The sequence below is a fragment of the Antedon bifida genome, chromosome 5, assembly GCF_963402885.1.
Source record: "Antedon bifida chromosome 5, ecAntBifi1.1, whole genome shotgun sequence".
Classification (NCBI taxonomy): domain Eukaryota; kingdom Metazoa; phylum Echinodermata; class Crinoidea; order Comatulida; family Antedonidae; genus Antedon; species Antedon bifida.
This window is the reverse complement of record NC_136230.1, coordinates 28473553-28484852: the sequence shown is the minus strand read 5'-3', so window position 1 is coordinate 28484852 and position 11300 is coordinate 28473553. Positions and strand designations below refer to the sequence as shown.

The 11300-nt window shown below is 32.9% G+C and overlaps 2 protein-coding genes across 3 annotated transcripts in view; both read left to right on the top strand.

The window, feature by feature from the left end:
* LOC144843046 (guanylate cyclase soluble subunit beta-1-like) overlaps window positions 1–11300 on the top strand; it is a 181051-nt gene that overhangs the window by 62740 nt on the left and 107011 nt on the right. The gene's annotated exons all lie outside the window — the stretch shown is intronic.
* Window positions 1–11300, top strand: part of LOC144843044 (guanylate cyclase soluble subunit alpha-2-like) — a 171326-nt gene that overhangs the window by 121956 nt on the left and 38070 nt on the right. The window lies entirely within an intron of this gene.

Here is an 11300-nt window from a genome sequence, read left to right as displayed (position 1 = left end):
GTTATTATCTATTTCAAGATAAGGTAATTATACGAAATCTTTAGAGACTCTGTGATGTTCCGCTTTGTGGAGAGGCATGAATTTGTATAATATTGGCTTGAATCATTGGTTCAGTGTACTGTCGTACCGCATCGCCAATCGATCTTATCGGTGAAGCAAGCCCCTCTCTAGCACTCTTTCTTCCCCGTCGGCCTTCGACGCAATTACATTCAAAGGGGGAAGAATCAAACACATGCGGCGACTTTCCCAACGATCAGACAATCGTGTTTACTTCAGAGACAATACTTGGTGTATCATCAATAAAATTGTGAAATATGCACGCGCGTTGTTCCTCAAAATTTAAACGTTCCTCGCCCCTCGCGAACTCCCCTGGTATCGAGTGTGACCGCCTCGATCAGATGTGAGTGAGATCGTACCCCTGATAAGACTCCTTGTTTTCCCCAGACACCTATGAAGAACGCAAGTCAAGGCCCTCTGTTGAAAGAGAAGGCTCTAGCATGCTTCCTCTTATTACACATATTTGGCCTGATCTACCCGTTCCGACAGCGTGACGAAAGCACCTTCAAAATGTATAGCAGCATGTGTACAAATTTATCACGAACTGCAAATTTAAAAAAAAGAGGGGTGTAAATATCATTCGAAATGTTTGCTTAAAATTTTTCTGCGAATACCACTACGTCATGTCGGTTTGTGGAAACGAGTTTAACTATAACTGATTTTTTTCTTGGAATATTTTTTTCAGTTGAAAAAGAAAAATGTAACGTTTTGGTCTTTTATTTTATTTTAACTTATTGATCAATTATTGTACATGTATTGAGTTGTTTTATTTAATTTATATTATTAATTTTCTTCATAAAAAAAAAGATTTCTCTAACCATAATATAATAAATTATCAGTCGGAGAGCCGCGTTGGGAAATATGACCGTTATCGCTGAATTTTCGACTTCGCATGACGTCATAAATTTTAGAAGCCCTCTCTCGGCACAGAAGCATCAACGTTTCGCGCGAAAACATTAGCATAAAGTATACGTTATTTAATAGCTGTTTAATAAACATTAGTAGGCGAAAAAATTAACCATATATGGTAAGATCAGTTCCTTATATGTTTAAGATGTCGCAGGTCACCTAATTTTCTGAATAATTTGTTGGATTTGTTGTCAGCGACAATTTCTTTCCAAAGTTCGTGTGCGTCCGTCAAAACTGAAGTTTTCTAACAGGTGTTTGTTTACAAATTTTCCATTAGTGGGATTTGCATCCCATACAGTGAATTACCAAAAAACCGACGTATATGGATAGAGTAAGTATCAATAGTCTGTTTTACGTTAAAATTGGCTTGAAACCCTATTTAAGCTTCCTATAGCGAACATTTTAAAAAAGGTCCTCATGTCATATATTGTTACGTCTCGCGGCACTAGTTCCGTCGTGTGTGGTGCATGGTGTGTTGATTGTGGTTGTTGTAGGTGAGTATATGCACGACCTGGTGGATCGTTGTCGTATTATATCGGCCTAGGCCTAGTAACATGTTCTGTTAATAATTTAAATACTTTAGTTACAATTTAGTTTTATTAAAGTATCGTTACAATCCTACTCTATATTGAAGATGCATTGGGAAGTTTTAAAAAGATAATTAAGCAAATCGCAGCCTGATACAGGTATAGGCCTACCTATTCTATATAGTTAAATATTTATTTATAGTAAAATTATTGACAACTGAGGGGTACAATTTATTTATAATATTATTAATTATTACAATAAACAGACATAAGGAAATTTTGTATTTGCTGCTTTTTCATGGTAGGCCTATATCTGAAAATGTTTTCAGGTTGTTGAATAATTATACTGTATAACGATGCAATGTTTTGTTCATATCATAGTGACAATTATTTAAATAGTTTCATTCATTACATTTCAGCTCTTCATTTTCATTTTAGGTTTTTTGTTGGTATCAAGACTCGACGATTTTCTGTCTCGTTCTTCAATATGAGGTTGGACGGTGGAAGCTGTAATGGTTTTTTCGATTTCAATATCATTGCTGCAGCTGATAGTTTTTCATTTTATTCGCTAATAATAATATAACATATACATTCATACGCATTCAAGTTTTAGAAGCGTTTCAGATCAGTCAATGATAAGATATAAATTAAGTTGCAATTGATTGATTGATTTACTTTATTAACCAGAGTCACACAGATACATACAATATAAACATATAAAACAATCATAAAATCAGTACAACCGTAAGACTCACGTAAGTTAATATGATATAGGCCTAGCTAGTTTGTTATGTTTGATGAACAAGGTGCTATTTAAATAATATATACAGTAGTAGTATTTACTATTTATATCAGTATTGTTTGAAAGATATTTGTATTAAAAACTGCTTTTTCACATTCTGTATACGTAAAAAAAAAATTGGTTGCTTGTGTGAAATGCAAGTTGTATCTAATAAAGTAATATTTATATACAAGTGTGACATTTACTGCCAGATACTGAAATACTGAGTACCAACCAATCACTGTAACAATACTCAAGTAAATGATGGACTTATATTTTTATATCTTGGTTTCAGCTGGGCCCATAATTATCTTTTTTAAAAACATGACCATATAAAAATCTGAAACAAACATGCCCGATTTTATAAAACATTCCCCATATATAAATTGAAAATGGGTTATTTTTTTTTATTTTTCCATTTATTGTTTTTTTAACAGTTTTTTATTTGTTCTGGGCCTAGTTTCTCCTTCAGGCTTCTTCAGGCTTCTTCTTGCTTGGTATATGAGCAGAGCTGGGATAGACCTACCACCAGCCTAGACTATAGAATACCCAGCTACTATTATTAACACTCACTAGGGTAGGCCTACCTATCTAATATTAGTATTATTATATCAGAATTACTCAGCCTAGCTAGGCCTAGAAAATACTATTTTTAGGCCTAGCTAGGCTAGAAATCAAGTAAGTAATTATAGTAGGTAGCCTTTCCTAGCTCAGAAACCAAATAGAACAATAATCGGGGAGCAAATTGAAATCTTAGGCCTATGACGTAATACGCCTGCATGAAAACCGTATTGAACACAGACACGATTCGGTCCGGGACGATTCGTACCAGCTTCGTAAAACGTAAACAAAGTTTCAAAATGGCGATTTTTCGATCGAAACAGAACAGAAATGTAGTAGGTTTGGTTTGATTAGTGGGAGTTGCATCCCAAGAAAGCTTAAAATTAGATTTTTATTTTAATAGATAGCTTAATAGTTTATCTTGAAAAGATTTTAAATTCGCTTTGAAACCTTATCTAGAAAATATGAAATTTAATGATTTTTTACCATCATTTAAAAAAAAATTAAAGTAAAAAAGTTTATACATGAAATAATGATATTTCTTGAAACAAAAAATCTGTGGAATTTAGATCACAGTTTTTATCATTATTTACGCTTGTAGTTCAACTATTGAAATACGTTTATTGATTTCATTTAATATCAAAATTATACCATTTTCTAAGTGTACTAAAATAGCAAAAATTCCAACATTTTCCACGAAGCGCGCCCTCACAATGAATGAAATCAGTGATGCGTTACCAACGCGGCTTTCCGACTGTTATGTTTATCATTATAATTATTTTATTACGAGAACTTAATATACAGGAAAACACACAGACACTTTACTGTAGACATTAACATCATAACATTAACGAGTAGTGTGTGAATGTTATACGACTAAATCTGTACAAAAGTGACATACGGTCAATGTGTGATAAAGGACATCTCATTTGCCAGAAATTCCCTACTCAATACAAGTAACCCTTCTCTTTATGATGATGTAACGCACGCCTTCCCAATTAAGTTTACATTATTTTGTGTCATGTGAATACGGGTCTCGTATGACCCCTGACCCTGTTTCCAGGCGGCATTCTCTATGACCTGGCTTTATGCTAGTTTCTAAAGAAACATATATAAAAACAGGCAGTTTTATTTCACAATAAATAAGGCTATTATATCAACAGGCAAATTTAGATATTGCAATGTTGCAAAATGTTACTTTGATAAACTTCTGTTATTTTGTAAGAAACAAACATTTAAAAATTAATACAGAAGTAATGTAAAAGCATACTTGTTATTTCTTTTTTGAATGGAATTGTTTATAAAATATGATATTGCAATTTTGCAAAATTTTACGTTAAACTTCTCTTATTTTGTAAGAAACCATTACCTTATACATCATACAAGTTCAGAAGTAATATAAGATCATAAATTATTAATTAAAATAAAACAAAATGGAATTATTTATATAATAACACATAATATTCGTATGGCTTGTATTATTATCTTTAAAAAAACCGCGTGAGACTGTATTACCGGCGGTTTTTTATTCAAAATATAATTGCTCGAAATAGTATTTACCGGACAAACCAAGATAATGTGAATTGTAATATTGGATAATAAAAGGAATCTGTATCTGTATTCATATTGCCTTTTGGTAAACATATTTCATCGCAGAATATTCACTTGACAATTACTAGGTCTATTAGGACTACGTCCGATATTATTCGTTTACACGAGTTTAAAATCAAAAGACATGTACTTAAACATTGACACTTAAGTGGAAATCACATCCCAGGCGTTTCATGATAATAATCAGAGAAAAGAAAAACGTGGGCTTTGGAGTATTCATATTATTACATCTTATATGTATTATCGACTTAATGTTAGGAAACCCCAGTAGGCCTAGATTGTTAAAGTGATCTGTGAATTCTTTGATTTAGGACCCTTGGTACTTAGGCCTTTTCAATGCATCGTGTTGTTGGTTTATGTACTACTGACTATAGGAAACCCCAATAGGCTTTCGAAGTGATCTGTAAACTCGCTGATACCAATCTGTGATATTGAGGGTTTCTCATTGATGGTGGTATCCTCAATGGGGTACGTCAGTGGGCCTATCTGGACTCTGACGGAAGTCCCAATAGGTTGTTAAACTGATTTGTTAATTATTTTAGTCTCAGCAGACCCGCTGTATACATGCTTTGAGTATATTCACACTTTAAATTATGGTGTAGTTCAATATAAACATTTATTTTGTTATGTACAGTGCCTAGAGTCCACGAGTGTAGAATTTATGAAACGCAATGTTATTAAGCTCTGTCTACACTATAAAATGTATCTAAAATGTGATGTGCCTATATATGGACATGATGTTGTCCTATCACTACCATATTTGGGCACATCACACCTTTTTGTCAAACTAATTTGATAGTGTAGACAGAGCTTAAAATTGTTAACATCAGCAACATGGTTCTAAACAAAATCATTGATAGTTTCACGTCTCCTCTTTTATCAACTTTCGGACCTGTATGTATTAATAATATAAATATATTTTTAACTATTTATATTTCTTAGAAGCTGTATTTATTAGGAGAAAAATCAGGATCGAAATTGTATGAATGCTCGCGGGACATAATATTAATTTCTTCTTAAATATCACTATTTCACAAGTAGGCCTAGGAAGGAATAAGGAAATTTACTAGGCGTTTATTGTCGTTGGAAGTAAGATAGAATGTAAGCGAACGTCTGATTGTTTGATTGAACGTGTCAAAGTTAGGCTGTCACCTTCCAACTCTGTCAATCCGTGAATCTATCATCACCCACCGCCGGGGCGTTTTCCTCCCCAATAGTGGCCAGCTCTAGCCCTGCTCTGGGTTCCATCAACCCCAATCAATAGCGTCATAACGGTGCCGGCCAAAACCAAAATAATACATACCTCAAAGTGGTCATTTAGAACGGTCACGAAAACTGGGATATTTTGACACTTCTTGTCAACTTTTAATTACCATTTTTCTTTGCGGTTGTCAATTTTGTTCAATTGTATTACGATTTTAGGAGATTGATTCATTTATGGTAGACCGACGAGAGAAAAGTGAGTGGTCAGTATTGCGTTGTTAACAGACGCGATTATCCTATTTCTAAAAAGAGTATATATAATTTTAAGCTGACCAGGACAAATTGTTTTGACTTACTGTGAAACTGTGACTTAATATTTTGTTTTAAAGAAAACAAATAGGCCTACGAATTATTTTAATATGCAAATGATTAAACTAAAATACTATCCTCTGCTATTCCATATATTGTAACTTATTTTTCTTGTATTATTGTTGTACAAATTGTTTGATCTGTCTACTTTTTTTTATATGGATGGCAATAAATATTACAATTACAACGTTTAACCATTTTTTAAATCTATTTCAATCCACGGTTGGTGCGATGTTATTGATAATCTTTACAAAAACAAACAATTTACTTATTATTTACAATAAAAAAAACAGGTCTCATGCTCAAAATAATCATGGGGAAAATAGTTTAGTTGTATTTTCGCAACAGTAGCGTAACGTGCGTTAAAGTATATCTCAACAACACTAATGTAATGTTAGCTTACTGCTAAGCCATCAAATTAACGTCTAATAACTTCCGAATAAAAACGACAATTTTTAAAAAATAACCGAGACAGACATGCAGTCGACAGCTGAAGGACTGTATACTGACTGAAGAGTTGGTATTCTCCGTACCGCACCAATTATTGCTATATTATTACTAATATTCAAATCCAATCATTTATTTCGGAATCTCTGATCCATAGAAAATAAAATTACGTAAAAATTATTTAAAAAAAAAATGTACTGACTGATTACTACAAGAAGACGCGCTCTTATCTCATGATGGCATTCCACCAGGAGAGCATCTTTGACTTATATAAGTCGTTGTCTATAGGTATAATAGACTAAAACATTTTCACTATAATTAAGTCTACACATCAGGCCATATATTGAATAATAAAAGTAGGCCTACAAACATAAAGGACTAGGTTAAATTTTATTAATAATAATAATTTATTTATAGACTTATTATTCTGTATTTTTATAACGTGGTCTATGCCGTCACAAGCCCCATACAACTGATTGAAGCGCGCTTGTATTTAGCTGTAGAGTTTATAAAAATATGGGCCTCCGTCATGCAGCAGCACTTTATTAACACGTGTTTACAAGCCTAATTGGCGTAATTAACAAAACAGTTCTATTTAAATATGACTAATTACGATTATTTAAATGTTCTGTTTTATTTAGCCGAACATCTCTGTTTTCTGTTTACAAAATGCTGCGTCATTTTATTGAAATTTATCGGAAAAACTTTGCTCCATCCAAACAAATCGACATTGGTATGCACCTGGGCCCATGACTTGGTAAAAAGAAGAAGGATGTGGGCCGCTAATGATTTTGGACTCATTTTTAAAATTCAATTGATCTAAATATTGTGTGTATTGTTTGTCAGACCGCATCTCTCAATTATTAGAAGGCCTACTTTTAATTTTATTGTAAAAATAACACGCACAATTGCAAAAGTTCGCAGAAAATGCTTAAATTACAACAACATTTTAAAATTCAATTGATCTAAATATTGTGTGTATAAATAACACACACAATTGAAGTTTGCGGAAAATACTTAAATTACAACTAATTTTTAAAATTCAATTGATCTCAATATTGTGTAGGCCTATTGTTTGTAAGACCGCGTCTCTCAATAGAAGGCCTACTTTTATTGTAAAAATAACACGCACAACTGCAAAAGTTTGCGGAAAATACTTACAGTAGGCCTAATTCGACTAATGTTTAAAATTCAATTGATCTGTTGCGTGTATCACCGCATCTCTCAATAGGCCTATCAATGTTATTGTAAAAATAGCCCACTTTTTACTAACCTGCTGCACATATTGCAAAGTTGGCAGAAATTACAAATAAAATATAATTTTAAATCTATTTTTTAAATAAAACAAATTCTTCATTCGACTTACAATGTAGAAAAATATTAGTGAACTCGACGTCAGTTCCAGCGCGTGACAATGCTCTTCTAAAAAAAAATAATGTTAAACTTATATATAATTTAAATTGTTTCTGATTGAATCAAATCCTCATCACTCCAACCCTCTTAGTCATTCGTAATTTAAAACATAAATTATGAGTAGATACTCCTTCCTATAGCCATGGGTAACGAATTGACCATTCTGTATAGTCAAACATTATTACATCAACATAGTGTACGCTTTGCTATACATGAGACTAAACAGGGCAAACCGCATACAGGCATTGATCGCAAAGTACATTACAATAATTTGTCATTACACGTATGGTAATTATCATAATTGTATTTTGTCAGTAGGCCTACAACGAAGTATTGGCGCGCGTGTACAAAATCCGCCCAGTTTTATCAAATTTTCAACCCGCTTCTTAAAACAACACTTTCTATAGAGGACCGCCAAGATTCGATATGAAAGCAGGACAGTGCTATAAACCAACGACATAACATGATATGAAGCTAAATGATGTGACATGATACATATACGAAGAGTTTGTGAAAGGTTAGAACAGTGCGAAAGCGATGACGTGGTGTGTATTTAACAAACTTGTTAATTTGTTTTAATTGGTTGATAATAAGCTGTTCTGAGTAATGTCTTGTTCTTTTCTTACGCTTGCCATTATACCACCACTAAACATGTAATTGACGATGTCGATGTCAAATTGAGCAGGTCTGTGGTTTATCGTAACAAAGAGAGAAGCAATATCAAATGTTAGTATTATGGTACACTGCGTATGGCACGTGCGCGTTCAAACTCTGATAAACACAGCGCGCATAGAACATTTTTTTGTCGTGTCAATGATCAATGATGAACACTGTTTCTTGTAAAAAACAATAATGTTTTTTAACAGCCATGATAATTATTCATGTCTTTTAATCTGATAAAAATAAAAATGTCAAGGGTATTAAGGCCTATAGGCCCTAATTAAATATATAAATATCGTGCATGGAGTGTCCTTAGAATGTTGTTCTTATTAAATAGACAGCCTATTCCTGATTTTGATTTTAGCCTATTGATTGTTCCAAATAAGTCATTCTCACGCAGTAGTTTCGTTCCAAAAATATATTTTGATACCGTCCCTCTGTATTTAATAATCGACAAATGCCAATAGTATAATATGTGCCACTGAAATCCGATCCGCCAATCTATCATGTCATATATTATTATCGATGATTGGAATCTTTAATGAAGACTTGTCAAACGATATGTGATTCATATTGAAGTCATAAAAAAAAAATATTTGCCAGGGACGTATACAATGAGGCCCTCTTCACGTCAGTTGTGGGTTTACGGTATAAACACACCGTTGCCAGAACAAATTTTTAGCAATTATTGAAGTTTTAAAAGCACACATTTTTATTTTTAACTTTTTTTTTTCAAGCAATTTTATTTTATACTTAAACGTAAAGGTTTGTTTAGCCTAATGCATTAAGCCTGAACGGTGAATTATTGTTACTAATATTAAATGAATAAATAAATAAATGGAAATATAAGTAAATTCAAGGATAAACTTATTTCAAAATAATCTGTTTTGACGTTTTAAAAACTCCCGTCACAAAATAATTTACCATGGTAATAAAAACTTTTATCATCAAATAAAAATCGCAATGGGTTAACGATGATAACTTTCTTAAACATGATTGACAACAAATTAATTAAATAATGGCGGGAGTATAGGAACAAGTCGGTTTTCCAATTTACCCTTGCAAGTGTTGAAAGAAAACAAACGAGTCATTCGGTGTGGGTCACAGTGCTGGTAATGACCAGCTTTGAACCCTCAGCAGCTAGGCCTAGGCCTACTCTTTATGAAACGAACCACTTTACCGTATAGCAACCACTCATTCGTCGGTGTTATCGTTATAGTTAATGCTAGCCCAGTTTTGGCATCTTCTCATGCTAACTAAGCCTACACCTGTCCCGTAAGCCACTCTCAAGTTGTCGTCACCTTAGGTTAAAAAAAGTATTCACCAATTACACTGATCTCTTCTAATGCCAACGACACTGTCAACCCTGATTTAGATATCCGTATCTCCCCCTTCTTTTACTACACATACCCCATTACTAATTTATAACTAAATCTTCTAGGACAGATACTTCCGTTTTAATCCGGCTAAAAGAATGAGAAAACTGTGAGATTGAATGTTAAAATTCTCGTTCGAACACTTTAAAATAACATGGTCATAATTCGAACTCTCAAAATAGCTGCATCATTGATAAGGTAATAGAGTTGGTTAAGTTAATTTACCTAGGAACTGTTTCTTTTGTAAATACAAATTAACGACAACCTTTAAATTACCGGTATCAATTGAACTTTTTATTTGTAGTACTTTTATAAAAATGTTCTATATAACAGTTCTGCCGTATTTTTACTGTATTATGCTTGTATTCTAATTTCTAAAGCTCTGTCTACACTATCAAACTTTATGTGACAAAAAATGTGATGCGCCCATCTATGGACATGATGATGTCATGTCACTACCATATTTAGGCATATCACCACCATATTTGGGCACATCACACTTTTTTGTCAAACTAGTTTGATAGTGTAGACAGAGGTTAAGAAACAGTACATTTTTTGTAACTATAATATTATAGAATGAAGTGTTTGTTGGCTTAAGGTTCTTATTATTTGAGCAAAATATATTGTGGTGCACTTCGAAATTTGCGACAATTTTTTTTTCCACGTAATTAAATGGATCAACCTCAAAATGTTTTTATGTGTTCTTATAAAAGGTGAAGGCCTGTTGTTTAATAATTATAATAAAATTATGGTCAAGAACCACACGCAACATACGAAAAAATAAACCGCGAGAAAACGAAAAAAAGTTGCTTTTAGTGGTGAAAAGAGGCAGCAGAGCACTAAATTAAATATCCTAACCCTCACAAACCTTTAAACGAACATCCATCAAAAAACCGCTCATATAACAACTCATTCAAACTCACAACGACCTTTCGTCATAGTGACGTCACTGATTGTTTTTCTCACCTTTCGTCATGTCCCAATTACAGTCTGTACTAATGTCGTCAGTCGTTGATATCGACTACTGAATTACGCATGCGTATAAAATTCAGTTAATTAAATTACGAATTCTGAAAACAAAACATAACAAAAATATTTTCCTCTTTATTATTTATTAAACTTTATTCAAGAATCCTTATCTAATGTTTTTACAATCATTTACAGTCATAAAATATTCAGAAAACCCTGTAGAACCAATTTTCATAAATAAGTACAGTATATCTTTACACAATTACCCATCAAATAACATCCAGCATGTAAACACACAATGTGTGATACCGTATATTGTATTAAATTGCACTACAAGAATACTGTACAACTAAATATACGCCGGTTAGCCTATGTATAGGTCGCTCATTCATAGTAATATTAATAGGTACGGGGTGA